Source organism: Bombus huntii, unplaced genomic scaffold (assembly GCF_024542735.1).
Source record: "Bombus huntii isolate Logan2020A unplaced genomic scaffold, iyBomHunt1.1 ctg00000091.1, whole genome shotgun sequence".
Taxonomy (NCBI): Eukaryota; Metazoa; Arthropoda; class Insecta; order Hymenoptera; family Apidae; genus Bombus; species Bombus huntii.
In genome coordinates, this window is record NW_026099346.1 from 126,091 (window position 1) to 144,531 (window position 18,441).

The following is an 18,441-nucleotide window of genomic DNA, read 5'->3' on the forward strand; positions in this document are numbered from 1 at the left end:
TAATTAAGCACATATACAATAACGTTTACGAATGAATATTGCGAATTATTGTATGGCTTTAATGCGGTATTTAATGTTTTGATTGCGGTCTTTGAAATGGTATCATAGGTGCTGATATAATATCGCGCGAAAAAGGAAAGACCAGTGGTTAATATTGCAGGTGCACCAGTGCGTTGCGCTCGTCGGGGGTGGTTTTGACGCCGGTGCCGAGGAGAGACGCAGAACGTGTTCGATCGACCCGCGAACGTAGCCCGTGCTCATACTGCGACAGAGTTCGTTTCAGTTAGGCTCAGTCGCTGTTTGTCCGTCGACAGCGTATAGTCGCGTCGGCCTACGATTCCTTTTTTCTTCTTGTTTCTTGCGAACTCTCTCGCAACAGCCGTTCTATACGTACGCCGCCAGTATATCGCGTGATCATCGTTCCCGTTGCTTCCCTTACCCTCTCACGTCCTTCGAAGAAGACCACCCTTTGGTTTTTCCTTGTTTGGAGGGAATTCATCGCTCGGACACATGGACTGCGAAGCACGAGGGTTGATCGAGGCATCAGCGTGATGTACTTTTCAGGTTTCATATTTTCTCTATGATACTTTCTAAGGAGAATTTGAAAGATATACATTTTTAGGAAATAAAGGTTTTTATGGAGTCATCGATAGGTTAGAATTTAATTAACTCTCTTATAACAGGTATTCCAATTTTTTAATATATAAATTTAGTTTCCTCTATGGTGTTAGAGAACACAATGCGGGCATTTTATGATATAACGAATATATTCGTATATATTTTAGTTTATTCATTCGTCAAATTTCCCTAGTAGGCCGGCCTGCAGCTCACATGCAGCACTTAGTAAAAATTTGTTTTGTTAGAGGTTGGCTATTCTTCTTGCTATAAGAATATCGTGAAGTCATATCATATGATAAAGCACCTTCTGAAAGCTAGATGCTCGATAACGAGCCTAATGATTCTCGGTAGTTTGTAATGTCAAGCTTTGAATTGGCGAGATCGCTCTGCTGTCAAACGGCCGTCCAGCGGCGACCACATTCTTTAACCACGTTCAAGGGGTATATCACGCTACAGAAACCATCAAAGGGTTTGCAAGTTAGTTGCCTTTTAGAAGTGGGGCAGTTGGTTGTTACATGTAATCCGTAGTTGCTGGCTGTTCTCCTTAGTCGCCATACATCATAGAGACGACAGTTATAGTCGCCAGTTGTCCTTGCTAATGGTTGCTTGTTGTCGCTAGTTAGTTCTCGTTATCGTTATGTATTCCATCAATCACGCGAAATTTAACGTATGGGAATTTATTCTTCTTTATTCTTTCTGTAGGGAGATTTTTTAAGACGAGGAAAATATAGAATATTTTAAGACGACGGTAAGGTTTGAATTTAAGTAACTGTTTTATGATACAACAAAGTGGAAAGACGATTTAATTTTATAAAGTTTAGGGTAATTTTTTAAAAAACTTCGAATTTAAAAGATTCAAATAGATATCTTAAACGTAATTAAACCCTCCATATCGTAAGAAATTAAATGAAACTGCGCAACAAAGTTGATACATTTAATGTATTATTTTAAACATTTATTTAAAAACATTTATTTAAAATTTAAGTGTAGGCGTCGACGCGCGCGCGCCATTCGAAGCATTTGTCAGTTCGTTACATCTGCGGTAAAAGTTGTAACTACGAAGAAGCTTAACATATGGTGCGTCTCAAGACGACAGTAAAAAGTATTAAGAGATTTTTCGAGATTTTTTCTTTTAAGTTTCCAAGTACTTTTTCTATTTAACTTCTTTTTTTTTTTTGTTGCATTTTCTAACAATATTCGATAAATAGAGACGAAATATGACAGTTCTTAGTTCGGGGATTTATTGGTTCGAAAGTTACTTGAAAAGTGTTTCTGGAGTTCGTGCGGTTAATACTTTTAAACTTTTACCGAGTACGACTTATTCCGTATGGCTGGACAAATCTTTGTTGATACTGTAAGCGTAACTGTAAGCGTCCGGATATTGTCTTGTGGAGATAGAAAAATACACGAAGTATTGATTGAACTACATATTTTTTTAATTCTTTTTTAATTCTTTTAGTTCTTCATATATTGATAATAAAACGATATTCCGCTACTTTGAGCACAATATAGTAATGTTTAAATAAATAATAAAATTTACGCATTTCGTCTTCATGCGTCGATAAGAAAATGCAAAAAAAGTTAAAGAAAGATGATGCGCAGACGCGAAGTTTAGTCAGCAATAATATTTAAAACCTCTAAAATATATTGTACACATTTATTTGCAAATAAGCTCAATGAAATTGAACTGTAACTGTGTTTCCAATAATGTCTTCGATGTATTGCTCGCCATTATGTCGGATTAACAGCTCTAAGTGATCGACCTTAATCACTAAATGTCGGCCGTGATTCAGTGGTATAGCTTTACATATGACGGACATCGCAGGCGCTTGTAAGACGTCCATTGTGAAACGTTTCCAATAGCACCGTTTATGCACCGTTTATGTGATGGTGAAATCTGAATATATATATCGCTGAAATATATATCGCTTATCACTTGAGTCTGACACGATCGTTTTTAAATAGAATCACAATTTTTTATTCTTTACAAAATCAGTCTTTAAAGATTATGTGCAAATAAAATAGATAAATAGATAAATGGTTGTAGAAACTTATAAAACAGATATTACAAGTATATCTAAATAAATGATATATTTATAAATTGTAATATTTGATCTAAAGTTTAAATAAATAAAAGAGATACTCGTGACTTACAATAAACGTATTTTTTTTTTCAATTTTTAAACAAAGCAAAAGTGGATAACAATTTTTCAAAATGTAAAAATCAACACAATGGTTGGTTTCTTTAATTAATCAATAACGTTTAAAGTTAATTAATGTCCAGAGTGGTTTGTACATTTTGTATTTCGCCGTATTTCAACGTTCGATGTGTAAATAGAACTTGATGCCTGAAATATCGAAAAAATAATTAAATCCGATCGTTCCGTCGAATTTGCAAATTGTATACTCGTGTAAAATCGAGTGCGCTTGTGTATGCTGATACGAAAAGTGGTAGTATATTTTTCTTTTTTCGATTATCGTTATCACTTTTTGTGTGGAAAAATTAATTCCGTGAAATGGAAGTGCAATCAATACTGCTTATCACGAAATAATAGCACGGCTTATAACGACGGTACATATTGGTATTGACGTCAGCTTCACAAAATTTCTCGAGTATCGCGGTCGACTATTTGGGTTAAGAATTCATTTTCAAGGTTCTACAAGCACGAGTATCTTATGGATATGAAATTTTCAGTGTACATTTTAATAACCATATTCCATATTGCATGCTGCGGTCCAAGAAAAATCCGCAGTTAATATTCTGCTAATCCCTGCTGCTTTTAAAGACCATAAGTAGTCGTCCGTAAGGTTTAAAAGATTTCGAGTAGATTTGTATTACGTATTTTATCTTCTAATTTTTAAAGAGAGGATCGTGTTTAATTAATTGAAAATGACGAAACTGTAATGGGACATTATTATCAAATATTAAACGTGGTTCCATTGGGTACTTTTATGGTCTTTGCGAGATATATATGCATTATACGTTGCTATTGGCAACGCGTAGCGATGAACGATGGAGAGCAATACCTTCGTTATCTCGTCTCGGTTGTGTACATATCAGTAATGCACAGTACTCGTACTAAATATCTTACAAATTCCATACAGATTTTCAGATTAGTTTCGAATAATACCAACACGACCATGATAGTCACAGTACAGTATTAAATGGTGCCACTATGCATAATACACTCCTAAAATGTTTCTACAAATATATTTGTCCGAATATTTTTGTCAGCTACTATATCCTAACCACGATTTATTAAACAATATATAGATTTAAAAAAGAATATATAACGACATTACTTGTTTAGGCTAGATTGGTTTAACTTGTATAGTTTTAGTAACTGTGTAAGATCAAACAAGAACTTATCGTTAGTTTGGCGAGATTTGATTACACGAAGCAACATAATTGCTTTGAAACTCAGGACAGAAAACAATGTCAACCGGTAGACGCGTTTGTCTGGTGAACGTGTAACGCGTGAATAATAGATAGCGACAATCACGCGAACGCTAGTTACAGCTGACTTGGCTTACATTGTAGCATTCAAACTAGAGTATACGAGCCGTAAGCACTATTGAAAGTTCAAAGGCCGACTAGTGAGCTTCATCCTATCTCATTTTTTAATCAGGCGATGGATCGACGAATCGTATTGATTTCGAGGATTATTATAGTTCTGTGGAAATTTTAAAGCGCGGTTTGTCTAATCTTGTCTCGTTAGCTACAGACTCTTTGGCGAGCAGCTTGAAACTTGATCCAGTTTCGAGAAAATGAAAAATTCGTTTCTTCTCTTTGCTTCCCTGTTCCTTCTTTCCTCCTTTTTCCCTTTTTACATCGCGTTAAGACCCGTTAAATAATATTGACTGCCGTGGACGCTGGCTGAGAAGTGCACTTTATAACTAGCTTTAAAATCACTGACGTCGATGAGGACAAAGGTAAGTTAGAGGGTCATTTATCTGAGCTGGTGTTATTCGACCTGAACTCTGCAGCTTTTCACAGTTTCTTTCGTTTTTCTTTTAAGAGCAGAGATGTTAACTGGTCTCTTGTTACGTGTAAGAAAGTACGTGTATGTACTAAAGCTTATTTATCACCAATTGGTTGCTCAAAGTCGAGATATACATACCTATATTATATTAATACGTTACAGAAGATTACGCGTTAGTTAGCTTATGAGAATTTATAGTGTGTCACAGATCACAAAAGCAGAATGACTACTTTTTCATAAACGATATATGTATATGAATTGAAAGTTTAACTATTACGTCACATACTTCTCTCGATAAACGTCGTCGAGTGCATATTGTTAAAGAATATTAGCCATTTGAATTCAATAGTTTCGAAGATACTAATGCTTCTGTGAAGTTTTTGCAGGCTGTTAATTTTTTATTCAGATACTACAAATTTTAAATAACTTCGATTAGAAATAAAAATCACATTACATTAACGCGTAGAATGTAACGTAACGTAGATAATGTAAATATAAATTATATTACAAGGAAACAATACGGTAATTGTAGGTAATGTGAAACATTCTGGTTAAAATTGCATCCTTTGAAGGCTAGGACACACAGTACTTACGAAGTAGATTAAGTAGCAAATGGGGTACTTAAGAAAATTCATGTTGTCATTGTTTAATAAACATCTTCAGCTAATAGCTTTCTGCAAAAGCTGGTTTAAGTTATGCTAGCTTATTCCTTATTAATTGCAATTATATTGTTCGTATCTCCTAGAGGATTAACAATCCATTTTTATAATGGATAATAAAAGTAAATTCCTATTAGGTTGTCCCAAGTTTCTTTCGCTTTATAAAGAAATGACAGTTATGTTATTCTATATTATTTTATATTAAATTGGAAAAGTGCTAAAATATTTGATAAAAATGTTAAGAAATTCTGATATTGATTTAAGCGTATCGATTTATCTGCTCTTCATATTTGATCAAACAGAAATTGTTAATTATGATTTCCACTTAAAAGCGGATTGCATATTATGAGGATAAATTATCAAATTCATCTCTAATATACACATTAGAGAATCATTCATAGCCGTAATCCTGTTTACCGCTAACATTCCTGGTACTCAATCATTCATTAGGAGACTGCTCTAGCCGCACAGAATACACCTGTAAATAATTAATCGCCATTAATATTCCATCGACTTTTGAAAATCCCTCATGTGATCTATTTCATGCGATGAGAATATGTATAAATTGAGATTGCGATCGACCATCCTCAGTCGGATAAATCGAGTGATTCAAATTATAACACAAAAAAAAGTTAAAACTAGTTACATTATCTTTTTCAATTTTTATGTATTATTTGGCGGAAGAAACTTTGGTAATTAGTAAGTAAAGTTCACCTCCTTAATGTTAATGATTTTAATATGTTATTAAGCTCAAAGTTCTAAGGAATTTTCTATATATATATACATATACATAACTGTGTGCGTATATATATAATATACGTATAACAGCCAAAGTTCAGCTCTCAAGTGTACGCAAAACTTTTATGTTCATTTTACGCTATACCAGTATGTTTCATGAATTTGTTTGCTAACAGTATCGAAACAAATAACAAGCAGAGGACGAGCTATTCATGAATTGTTTTGCCAGCGTGTACGCTCCCAATATTTTCTATTTGAGAAAACATACTTGTTGCTATTGCAACTACAAATATTTTTACAGTCGACGCTTTTGCCGTGAATCATTGGCTAACATGTAAAATCGAGAAAAAACATGGTTTATTGTGATGGAAATGTGGAAAACCGCAAAACCGATATAGAAGGGAAAATAAAGGAAAGGAAGGTAGGGATAAGTAGAAGCTTGGGGCCAAGTTTAATTCACTGAAACCGAGCTGCTTGTATTATCACAAAACAAAATTGCCAGTACGTCATTTCCGTACTCTCGTCCTCGCGAAAATGGTTTTGCTCGTGAAGAAAAAAACGAAGAGACAGGGAAGAGAGGAAAAAGCAAACGGAGAGCGCTTTTAAAAAGCTGGCGAACCGTGTGTTACCACAACGAGACACGCGGTGCTATTTGTCGCTTTAAATTGTGTCGCAACTCGTTTTTGAGATCTTTGCCAGGGATGCGTTAAAACACGCTGCAAATATATTTCTGGCTTTTCTGGGGTTTAACTGAAATATGACAAATAACGTTGTAAAACATATGTACTTATGACTTACAGAGTAATTGAGTGTACAAAATATAATAGCCAGCGATTTAGGGCTTTAAAAGATCAAAAGAAAAGAAAAGAAAAGAAAAGAAAAGAAAAGAAAAGAAAAGAAAAGAAAAGAAAAGAAAAGAAAAGAAAAGAAAAGAAAAGAAAAGAAAAGAAAAGAAAAGAAAAGAAAAGAAAAGAAAAGAAAAGAAAAGAAAAGAAAAGAAAAGAAAAGAAAAGAAAAGAAAAGAAAAGAAAAGAAAAGAAAAGAAAAGAAAAGAAAAGAAAAGAAAAGAAAAGAAAAGAAAAGAAAAGAAAAGAAAAGAAAAGAAAAGAAAAGAAAAGAAAAGAAAAGAAAAGAAAAGAAAAGAAAAGAAAAGAAAAGAAAAGAAAAGAAAAGAAAAGAAAAGAAAAGAAAAGAAAAGAAAAGAAAAGAAAAGAAAAGAAAAGAAAAGAAAAGAAAAGAAAAGAAAAGAAAAGAAAAGAAAAGAAAAGAAAAGAAAAGAAAAGAAAAGAAAAGAAAAGAAAAGAAAAGAAAAGAAAAGAAAAGAAAAGAAAAGAAAAGAAAAGAAAAGAAAAGAAAAGAAGAAAGATAATATGTTGCGGCAGTTTAAGTCGATCTAAGAAAATAGATAACGGGAGGGGGGGGGGGAGGGCAAAGCTAGTTAATCTGGAAAGAATCCAAGCGTCAATTTCAAGCATTTACAGAGAATCAAGCGGGCTGGTTAAGGTCGTGAGTTGAGCAATTATCCCGCGTTAGGTTCAATCAGGTTAGTCCCACGCGAAATTGATCCAACCATGCGAAAACGAGTGTATTCTGATTTCTGTTGCAGATATTTCTGGATTGTTGATTTGTTTCCGCTTGTCATCGAAATTTTTTACCAACAATGAACGTGTACGTGAAAGCAATCATAATTGCGGTAATCATAATAGTGTCGGTTCTTCTTTATATTTTCCAGTTTGTAAAGATTGGTAAGTTGATACTGATTAATTATGCGATCGAAATCCTATATAATGGCTACAAAAAATATTTGCATCATTATTCTCGTTTCCTAATGAATCGCTGTTTTAATCAAGTTTTATATTGCATCAAATTTCTGTAGTTACACGAAAGTACTAAATTATAGAAAACTTGATATACACGGATTTAATTAATTGATAAATTAGCCAATATATAGGCATTATTATTTATTATATTATATATTATAGGCATTATATATTAGTAATGTATATATACACTTTTGAATTTTAGCCTTCTTAGCCTTCTATTCTTATATCCTTTAAACGTCATTTCAAGCTACAAGCTACTTTAACTCAAATAGCTCGATTTCAAGTTCTAACGTATACTGTAAAGCACACTTGCGAAGTGAAACAGTAAACACGATATGAAAACTCTCTCCCCAGTAAGAAATCGAATATCCAATTTCAATCGTGCTTCATCGATGAAGCATCAATGCTACGTAAAAGCATCGTGGCAGCCGCAATGCGGATCCGTTGAACAAAAATTTCCTGGCGCGATCGTTTTCGTAACGCTATTAGCCGTTTCAGTATCAGGGATGTTTTAAAAATCCGTATCGGATTGTACCATGAAGCGCAATAGCGCTTCGTTTATTTATTTACGAGAAGTGCCGATCAACTCGATTGCACTGCTCTTTTTTTTTTGTCGAAACATACCGTTCAACGCGTTCACGCTTCACTTCATCAGCTATATCAGAAACGTTACACTAAAGAGTCAAAAGGTTGCCAAATATTCGTGCTTTACCTTTTGTTTGTGTGACGTTCTGTAATTGGTTTTCCAATTCAAGAGGTAATTTATACATTAGTTTTTTCTTTATTTGGTTTACGATTATTTGAAAGAAAAGTAATTACGAGAGGAAACTCTGATAGACTAGCGGCAAGCTACGTTCGGAACCGAGCGCGTTGTGAATTGACAATCGTAACCAAACATCGCGACACAGTTCACCACACTACGTGTACAGCATGATCACGCTGAGTGGCGTTGAAACGGTTAACGTAACTGCGCGTACGACCGTCGAATGGCAAAGATATTCAAGCTGAGAATCGTTTTCAGATGTTACAAACAGCTGTGTTGACTTTCAAGGAGAAACCATTCGACATGATCTTACGTTTGAGCCGGGACCTTCGGTTTGCAGTTTCTGCACCTGCTATAATTCGAGGCTGAAGTGGTGCCAGTCGATCGTATGCAACCCGCCCGTAGTGAGTATATGCTCATTACTTAAACACTTAACACAACCAGAGAGAAACTAAAGCACACCGTTAACGCTTGCACGCTGGTCGTTAAAGCACATGCTACGCGAATAGGGTACACAACGATTCATCTAACTTGCCTTGAATTACTTTTACAAAGAGAAACATGGACAGGAATAATTTTTTGTTACGAGTCGTTTAATTTATTCGTTCGTTAGAACGATTGGTCTGACAAATTCAAAGTCTTGTTCCGTATAAATATTTTTAAACAAGTACGTCATAAGCTTTGTATATTTTTTTTATCGCAACGAAACTGTTCAGAGAAATGTTGAAATTATTAATTACAAAAGAAGACATTTACGTTGTAAAAATGTTAGCGAAAACATTTGTGAAAAAGTTACTTTGTTATAAATTCTACAAAAAGAAATATTGAAAATCACGCGCCATTTATTCAGTTGCACGTATGAAAAGTATTTTGCATTCGCGCAAAAGAATCCCTTAAGGATACATATTTTATAATAATTGGAGTGTCAAAGTTATTACGCGGATTGGCGTATACGTGCCTTTTAATGAAACTAGGTTATTCATTTGTTATTCGTTCCTAACTTTCAACTTTATGATTTTTGCGGAATAAAATTTTATATTCCGGTTCAGTTTATAAATGATTCATTTTGAATTTAATAAAATTAGAGTTACAGCAGTGCAATTTAATAAAGAACAAATAATCATTTGTACTTTATTAAAATGTTCTTTTAGCGTCTCGTTTTAATATTTCTCTAATAATATTTTGTTAACCGTTATATTTAAATGAAGGTTTTCAAAGCAGAGACGTACTTTAACGTAGGAAATGGACGTACATTTATAATGAGAATTCAGAAGCAAAAATATTTCATACAAAAATAAATATTCCCCATGTAAATAGGTGTAAATAGCTACGTTATGACTTTTATATGTATCTAACGTTTTTCCATGCAAGCTAACGTATATTTGCTTCTTCGCTTCTTCGCTTCTGAGTAGTAAAACCTGGCATTCATGCGGTTGATAGGTAGTTACGCGCTGACAACGAAAAACATAAAATGAATAAAAAGCATGAGCCATCCTATAAAAAAAATAAAGCTGCTTTTATCTTTCATTATATATTCGTCAGAATATTGTTAATAAATATTTAAGTTCAGATTTCAGCTTAAATAAATGCATAGGATTGGACATTTATTTATATATGTATCTGTGAACGCTTTTTGACATAAAATTTTTATAACGACTAAAATGACATATTCCGATATTAAATTAATTTGATGAGAATAAAAACTGAATTTTTTAAACGAGATTTTGTATGAAGTTACATTTATTGGGAAAAATTCATTCTTTTATAATATGATAAAACGAGACTCATAGTCTGTATAAATCATTTCATGGAATATTATGTGTATGTACATGTGTTCTACGCTTTTATTATAAAAATGCTAAATGAACATAACGATCAAACGCATCGACAAATGCATTGAACATATCGATTGTTATTTTGAAAAATTGATTATCTTTTATTTGTTTCGAACTACAAATTGATTGAGACATTCGTGTTTGCTAAATTGCGAATTTAACGCAATGAAGTCGTCTGAATCCCTTGCGAGCATGTAAATATAGCGTCGAATTAACAGGTCAATTACTTGAGGTTGGAACTGAAAGAAAGAGAAAGATGGAGGAGGTCTTGCCTTTGAATGCTGGACACTTCTAAAGCCCACAGTTCGCTGAAATTGCCAGAGAATTCAATTAAATGGCAAATTAAACCATTGAACTGAATCTGTTTCCAATCGTGAGCTTGGAGGTTCTACCCTTTGAATTTTTAAACCAGTCACCCTTCTTTTGTACGTATGGTAACGAATATAATTCATAAACTAATGAAGTGTGTAATTCAATTGAAAGCTCTTTTCACTGAATCCAGTTTAGACTAAGAAAAATGATATAATAACGAAATTATCAATTTACAATTTATAGAGCGTATACTTTATTCGAAAGTGAAGTTTATTACTGCAAATATTAGTTGGCTATTTATAGCCTGTTTGAAAAGGTGATTTAATTTCGATTGATTTTCGATAAGTTTTTGTTGGTTTACTCAGGTTAATTAATCTCCAATAAAATAGAAATACCAATCCGGTAGTATAATTGCTTTCTTGCTTATTACCTTTTTACTAATTAGCGATGCACGATTCCAGACCAGTAAATATTTTTCCATCGGGAGAAGTCAGGTCGAGAGATGCAAGATTTATACGCTCGTTCTGTCAGTTATCCCAGTGTCTGTTACGCGATAGAAAATGAACGAACTGAATAATAAATGCATTATCGGCATGAAGATTGCTTGATGTAGGCCACCGCTTTTTTTTCTATCCTTCCGATACCATTTTTCTTTTTTTTTCTTCTTTTTTTTCTTTTTTTTTTTCTTTTTTTTTTTCTTTTTTTTTTTTTTTTTTTTTTTTTTGCGAAACACTTTGCTAGTCGTGAGAAGCAGCAATTCGGTAATACGAGCGGTAATACGAGCGGTAATACGAGACAAAGCGATTCAGAACTCGAATTCATTTGTTGGAACGACGCCATGGGCAAAAGTAGATAATGGAAAACTTTCTTCCAAAGACCATTTGATAGCGCCGACGTAATCAAGAGTGTGACGATATTGCCAGAGACGTTTCTGCAAATAGAAGACTAACTTATTTACGAATTGCCGTAACACGATTGCCGCTGGTAGTATGGTTAGTAATCGCTTTATTGAATTTTCGCTTGATGTGACATCGTCGAGAGTTTCTAGCGAAATTCTTCTCCCTGTAAAACTATGTTTCTACAGCAATGGCTGTAATTTTCGAGTTACCGTTTGCGAAGAAATCTTTTTCTTTGTTACGTGTAATAGATTATTTTTAAGTTTTAAGTTTTAAATTACATTGGTAACCTTCTATAATTTATTACTCGAAGGTGGTAATTTTTTCTTAAATAGTTTGTTTTTCCTATAATTTATTATAATATATTTTACTACAGAATCCTCAAAAACATGATGTATGTATATATATCCTGAAATATTATCAGTCTATTGTCAAGTTATAGAACATTATGGAAATTGCCAATTAAAGTCATAAAAAACAAAAAATAAGGAAGTTCGTTAAAATATGTGATTTTCCAATCAAGATATAGAATTTATTCGAGTAATATAGATTACGGTAGAGATGGTGACGGTAACAATGAGTGGACTGATTCTTCGTGCGAAAACAAATTGGAAGCGCAGAGCGATGTATTGTTTCAGCGAATATCGATTTTAAAGCACGGTTTTAAAGTACGTGTGCGTTTGACTAGGTGTGTTAATTAATATTGCTGTCTGATTTTCGATATGTAAATACAATATCTACATATCTTTAAACTTATGATAATTGAACTAACAATTATTTTAAATTTAAATTAAACATGATAATTGAACTAACAATTTTTTTAAATTTAAATTAATATTTATCCTTTTAAATGCAACAATTTTTTTTAATAATAATTTCACGCGTAAGTCAGCTGCGCACATATTTGATCGTTCTTTAAAGCTTGAATCTCTGCGAAGAGAAAAAATCTTTCAACCAACAAGAACTGGTTCTACGTTTTCTATCCATTTCCTTCCAGATAAATCTCTCTCTATCTAAAATCCTTATTTCCGTATTTCCTTGAAAAGGTTAAAGTCGTTTTGTATAAAATCCAACGTAGAGAAGAAGGAAGATCCGCAAAAGATTCTTTCAGCTTTCCCTATGTTTGAGCTCGAATCAAAGCAATCCTATTCCCAATAGGGTGACTATGCGTTTAACTTCTCATAGAATCTCTCTGATTCCGTGTGATACCTTCGGTGTTTTTGAAGTATGTAATTGATGTCGTAACGTCGACGCTTTGCAGTGCGAATTCAATTTTGAGTTGCAATTTCCCTGTTTGCGTGGCAAAAGCATAAAATCGATAAACACGTTTTCTTTGCCGATGGCGCACTGTAAATATAAATATTTGAATAAATATCGCGAATTTCATGTTGCTAAAAGATTTATACTATTTATTCGTAAATAACTGTTGGATATGTTTAAGTTGAAACCACTGCATTAGGTCTTTTTTCTTGTTTAAAATTATTTGTATTGGTAAATTGAATGAAAGTTCTAACATGTAATTTGTTCTTCTCTTATAAATAGTTTACGGAGGATAAAGCGTGGGTAACTCACGACTGTCGCGATCATGACACTATACATACCTATGTATAGCACGTATACTAAGCTAACTAAAATAGCAAGTCAGAGAAATGGAAACTTAGGAAAATCTAAAGGAAGATAAAACGTTCGAGCCTTGCCAGGAATATAAGATGCTAAGTAATCTTCCTAAGTAATCTCCTCCAGCTTTTTCTAGTTTGATCAATAATTATTAGTACATGTTAGGAAAATAAATAGAATTTTTGTTCTCAAGCGAGGTATAATTTAAATTTTGTATGTACACAAAAATGTTAAATATCTGTAATAAACATGGTATAATCAATTTTTTTACATAAAATTATATTGTATAGGCTATTGTTATTTAAACATTTTAAATTGGATGAAGGAAAAAAATGACGCAAATAAAACGTAGGACATTTTAATTAAAGAGACTAATATAGAGATTTATCTACTTAACTGTGATTAAATCATCTCCACTTAACGCTCTACCTCTTCTATTAATTATGCTTCGTTAAACTATGATTACAGAGGATGGGTTTTTTGATAAAATGACATTCTGACAAATATATATAGATCGATATATATATAGATATAGATAGACAAATATATAGATTCTTACAACAGTAGTTATGAATGAACAGTAGTTATTGTATCAATTCCGTTCTTCAGAAGCTTCATTTGTGAAAAGACAATTCGCCAGAATATGGATTCACTGTAGTTATAGCTGTAGGATTTCAATCTAGTTGACAGACTTGCTTTACGTAGAGAATATCTGTCTCTTGTTCTACCTTATCGCGATTCTCTCCTCATCTTATACGCTTTGTCGAGCAAAGTAATATTGGCATATATCTCGGCTCTGGTTACAATCATTAGTTTCCGCCTAAACGGTTAGAATCACATAGCTCGCGCTCTACTCTCGTTTATTCAACATTCAGGCCATATGGTCGCATGCGACGAGTTTTATGTTAATTCCGACCGATTACAATACCTTTCTTTCGTTTACAAGGAACGACGAGACTGGCAGTTGCGTGATTTCCAATGCAAAAGCCGCGATATCTGCACGATAACCTAACCTCAACCGATTTTGTTGTACTATTCTTATGTGGACTTCGTTTGTACCACAACTTCGTCGTAACAAAAATAGAATACGTAGAACACGGCATTCCGTTATGCGATATTGTCGATTCCTAACATCCGAAAAATCAGAGATAATTTTTTCCCTACAGTTGTACATTTGTGTGAAAAATTACGAACGTAAAGTTGTTTGGTGCATGCACAGTCCTCCCCTCCCCTGCATTTGCGTGGACATGCTAGAAAGATTCACTTTTCCACGGTGAAACTGTATGAAATGTATTATAATTTCATTTTTACAAAGGTCGAACATCCTACTATGCATAAATTTAATATTAATATAAGCAGGTTTCGTGTTAAGTATTACATCTGACGTATAAGCACACGTGTGTACGAGCCTTGGTTTTAAATGTCTTATAGTAGACACCGAAAAGATTATTCAGTTGGATATCTGACTCAACATCAATATTTTACTAGGAGATAACATGTTAAGAACACGTTGGTGGATGGCATGGGAGATGATGAATGAAGACATACTTCTGTGAGATACATAAAATAGTAGTCAGAACGTATTTTGGCGCTTGGGGACAGCAACAGCTGGTGATACTGTCATACACCTCCATTTATAAACTTTCGAAAATCGATGTGACCTTCAAACTTTAGTGTATTCTGTTTCACAGCACAAAATGTTTCCGAAACGTACGTTTATTGTTACAATGAACTTGACTAATGGCTCTGAAATACTATCCTTGAAAAAACAATGGGGGAATTGGAGCAAAAAAAAGAAGGAAATAAACAAAGACCTTGTTGGTTCGTAAAAATAAAATATGCTACAGGAAAAACTTTTTCCAACGGATTGAGATGCGACGAGCTTTAAAAGCTATGACGCGAATCGAGCGTTTGTCTACAAGAGCGCATTTTCGGTGGATATATAGATATACATGTATATGTGACGAAATATACTAAAGCAATATTGACCCTTTGTCGCTGAAAGTATCAAACTACAAAACTTCCTTTCAAATTTTCAGAATAAGGAAATCAGGATCATGATAAATAATTGGAACATAATTAAAAATAATATATCTTCTCTATAAGATAATGAATACATTGGTTCATTTAATTTTTATGGATATTCAAACGCTTCTGTGAAATAAAACGTCAAGATTATAGAGTATAAAATTCATAGCTATGAAATAACTAAAACTCTGATGTATTATTAAAAATATACGTTAGGTTGTATGTAGTGATACATACAAAGATTACATGTACAAACCCATAATTAACACAATGCTACCGCAACCATTCTGCAATCTACCTTGCCCAAAACACTCTTCCAGTCACCTCCAAACTCTTCAATTCTCTCCACCTAATCACCCACAAACCATTCACAAACATGCAATTCGACGATTGATCTGTACAATTGATCGATTTCTTTTTACTACAGCCATGCAGAAAATTTCGCCTTGGAAAAGAATGTTGTGATTTCGAATGTCTGGATCACCTGAAGAACGTTACCGGAAGTGGTAAAATTTATGTCCTTGAGTATAAGAAATCCTCCAGCTCCTCGACTCAGCGACAAACGCTACTCTGGGTGATGAGCGTAATGGTGCTATTGCGGCTTGTTTAATTTTTCAACAAGGATCCAGATGGCGCCGTTGACGGAATTCTTTCGCTATAAACGTCAACGATCAACATCAGCCATCAGGCAATTTCATATTTGTGACTTATTTCTTCTGTGTTATTTCTTCTAATTTTATTGTTAGTTCTTCAATTTGTATTCCAAAAGATTGAACTCTTTTTACGTGCGTGTGTGTTTTTCTTTTTTTTGTAACTCGTCGAGTTGCAATTCTAATTTTTGCACTTCCTCCTTCATGTCCTCTATGTGTTTCTCGAACTCTTGTGTCGTCCTGTCTTTGTCGGAACATTCTACTTGAAGATCAGCGAGTTGATGCTCGGGATCGTAATTCAATTTTTGGTCGTTAGCAGTAATAAGCTCACGTAACTTCACTTTTGAACTTGATCTTGTTTGGTCTTGATTGTGTTTTCGTGGTGCTTGTGGTGTTCTAAAAGTAATCGTCACGTTACTTGCATTTTTAGTGCACATTGATACACTGCACTCTGCAGTTCTCCTATTTTCAAACTTGCTTCATTTAAGGTAACTTTATGAATTTCCGATTGATGCTTTAACATTTGATGTAAGCCTTCTATTGCTGTTTCACGTTCTTTCAACTGTTCATTAAATTCGTTGTTTAGCATATCCACTCGAGAAATTCCGAGTTCTTGAGCATCGTTTCTTCTTTTAGAAATTTGGCCTATTTTCTCTCGCCTGCTGCTACATGTTGCTGTCATTTTATCAACTTCTTTCTTCTTTTTTTTTCTTTTTTTTTTTTCTTGAACTTAAAATCTTGATTTAAGGTTTGTGTTTCACTATATGATTTATTATTATTAACTAGTTCAACATTATTTTCAGTAGATTTTTTTTTCGCGTGATTTTTATACTTATTTAAATAGTTTTACACGAACAAATGCATCGTACGTCAGATATACCATTTTTAATAAATTGTCGCCTTTACAACTCGAGTTACCTCTGAACGAGTCGCATGATTGATCAATAAGCCATGAGTAATTATGCAAATTCAGTTTTTTTTTCATCTATCTATCTGAATATTATAACAAAGACTTTACATTGAATATTTTATTAAAATTGTAAGTTTTTCATAAACGCTTCAAAATCCACAGTCTATTGATCAACTCCTCTATCCTTTCTCTTTCTCCTCACTAAAATAGATAAATTCCTAATGTAGTTTGTGGATAATATTTCTTTTTTTTTTTTTTCTAAAGCAAATCACATTTATCATCTGATATATTTTTTTAAATAATTTCTGTCTGTACATTTTCTTCTTTTCCCTTACTCCTCTTTCTCTTTCTAATGAATTCTTTTTATTCCGTAAAATAGTTTTTGTATATTCAATTTTGTTAAGTGCAATCCTTATTTCTGATAACTTACTTTTATTAGATAATTCTTGTGAATCTTCTACTACATCTTCCATATCATTTTGAGTGCGGCTTCTACCTTCAGTAAATTTAATATCTTGAACCGTATCATTAATTTCAATAGCTCTTTCGGTATCAAGTAAATCGCACTTATTATTTAATATACCTTTTGAATTGACTTCTGTCTCTGTAGTTTCTTCTTCTGTATCTTCTTCGAGTTTTCTTCGTTCTTCTAATCCACCTTTCTCATTTTCTAGGATCTTCCTTGTTGTTACGCCGCCTAAAACATCTGCACGCCAGCCCGCGCCAGCTCGCACCACCGGACAACAACCAGCCTGCGTAACGTCACTTCGACCCTCAATAAACCTAAGGACCCACCATAACTTTCACTTCCCTGTAGTGTTTCGCCATGTGTCTTCAATCCGTTTGTCTTGAAGAATTTCTAAAGCTTAAAAATATTCTCGAAACACAGTCGGTTTTTAGAGAGGTCCTTGGGTTTATTAGACGTACTTAAAACACGGAGAAAACGGGTATGCACCCATTAGGAAAATCCGAATAGCCCTCTAATAAAACAAGCTATGTTTTCCTCACGCACACAGTCATCTATCCACCACGATGGTAGGAGACTTCCTACTCATCCCTTCGAGCAGTAGTGCAGGTCATGACCAATCGACACCGCGGTTCGTTACCCTCACTTTTCCTAACGAAAGTGGGGACAACGAATCCGCGTTCTTTAGGCACAGGGGCATACCCACACCGAACTTTTCTTCTGTATTAGAAAAAGAGCGACAGTCAGTCTAAAAACTAACGCCTAACGCGGCAGTCTACACATAGCGCGAGAGTCGCATACTTTACGAAAATCTTTTGTCGGTTCTCGGTGTTGTCGAACATACATCTTCTCTCCTAAATATATTATAGTGCTAAGTACATTAATACATTAATCTCCATTATAAGAGCCCTGCTCTAGCGTACATATCTATCACATCTTCGTGCGACAAGTTGTTAACTATTTATTTCTCTACGTCAGTGTAATCTGTAAAGTGTTGGAAATATATAATTTATAATTCAGTGAATCACAGTGTTATACAAACTCAATCACCCCTATTATCTCAACGGAAATCAGGGGATCGATCAATTCGTGGTGTCGATTGATATAATCGTACGACCCCCGTTGACGTCTCTCCTCGCGGTT

At 33.9% G+C, this 18,441-nt stretch overlaps 1 protein-coding gene and 1 long non-coding RNA gene across 2 annotated transcripts in view; both read left to right on the forward strand.

Moving 5' to 3' along the window:
- LOC126876719 (dual specificity tyrosine-phosphorylation-regulated kinase 1A-like) overlaps positions 1 to 18,441 on the forward strand; it is a 59,113-nt gene that overhangs the window by 16,258 nt on the left and 24,414 nt on the right. The gene's annotated exons all lie outside the window — the stretch shown is intronic.
- LOC126876737 (uncharacterized) lies at positions 8,772 to 17,745 on the forward strand. The gene is made up of 3 exons (XR_007694469.1): positions 8,772 to 8,988; positions 17,507 to 17,645; positions 17,722 to 17,745. It is a non-coding gene; the product is annotated as an uncharacterized LOC126876737 (long non-coding RNA).